Genomic DNA, 1151 nt, shown 5'->3' on the forward strand with positions numbered 1-1151 from the left:
CCCTCAACCCCCACCAAAATGGGCAAAATGGAAGCAGAAGGAGGTTCTTAAAGAGACGGAGGCCAATTTCAAGGCGTTGAGAAGAGGAATTGATGAGAAGATAAGTTTATTTTCTATTTAAACATAAAAACAGCATTTTAATAACAACTAAAGGAGACATAGATACTTTATTATGGTATAGTATTTAAATGTATGCCTGAGAAACACATAATATAGGCCCTTTAAATAATTATCCAATATGCTTGTTCAGTTCAGGGTTTACATTTGAACCGGCCTCTTGTCGGCTACTCCAGCACAGCATTGTATTTTAGTAACAGCGATGTACTGGAAATAAAGCTAACTAAATTATCGCTCCAGTAACTTTAGTATCAATACGGTCCAAGACTCTGTGGATTCTCAGTCATCAAGGACATGAAAAATCAAAAGGAAAAAAAAAAAAGACAAAGCAACTGGACGTCTGTTATGTAACTGCAGACTTGCAGAGTTCTGAGTTGGGTAGAACTTCTGTTTAATGTAGCATGATCCCAGGAATGCAGACAAAACACAAGGAACTTGAAGTAAAACCCAAAAGTTGTTTTAATACAGAGAAAACAAGGCAGGAGTGGCAGCAACATGATACAAATTAACAAAACTTGAAGAGACGTGGGCGTGGCATGAAGCATACACAATGCTAAACAGAAGGTGGCGTGAAAACTGACTGTATGGACAAGAGCTGATGAGGAAAGTGGAGTCAACGGGGAACTAAATGTTTCATTATCTTCAGCTCAATAAACCGAAACACTCACATGCATACAGTTACAGTATGTCTGACTTCACAAGGCCTACGACCACAAGGGGGTTCTTGATGAGATCAAAGAGCAAAGCTGAAATCAGGTTCTAAAGTGACATCAAGCAACTTGTGATCCACATGAACAGTTGACTTGCCTCTAAGATTAGCATAGAGCAGCACACAGCTGTATATGTACCATCATGTGTCAAGTGGATCTAAATGTCAATAAATTTTGGCCTCCTTGGATGAATAACAAGAGAGAATTTGTACTTTTTGCTGTTCAGGGAATCCTAAAGGTCATAAGCACATATTCATAATAGAGGCAATGGTCCTGTGTGTGTGTGTGTGTGTGTGTGTGTGTGTGTGTGTGTGTGTGTGTGTG

Source organism: Austrofundulus limnaeus, unplaced genomic scaffold, assembly GCF_001266775.1.
Source record: "Austrofundulus limnaeus strain Quisiro unplaced genomic scaffold, Austrofundulus_limnaeus-1.0 Scaffold229, whole genome shotgun sequence".
NCBI classification, from domain to species: Eukaryota; Metazoa; Chordata; class Actinopteri; order Cyprinodontiformes; family Rivulidae; genus Austrofundulus; species Austrofundulus limnaeus.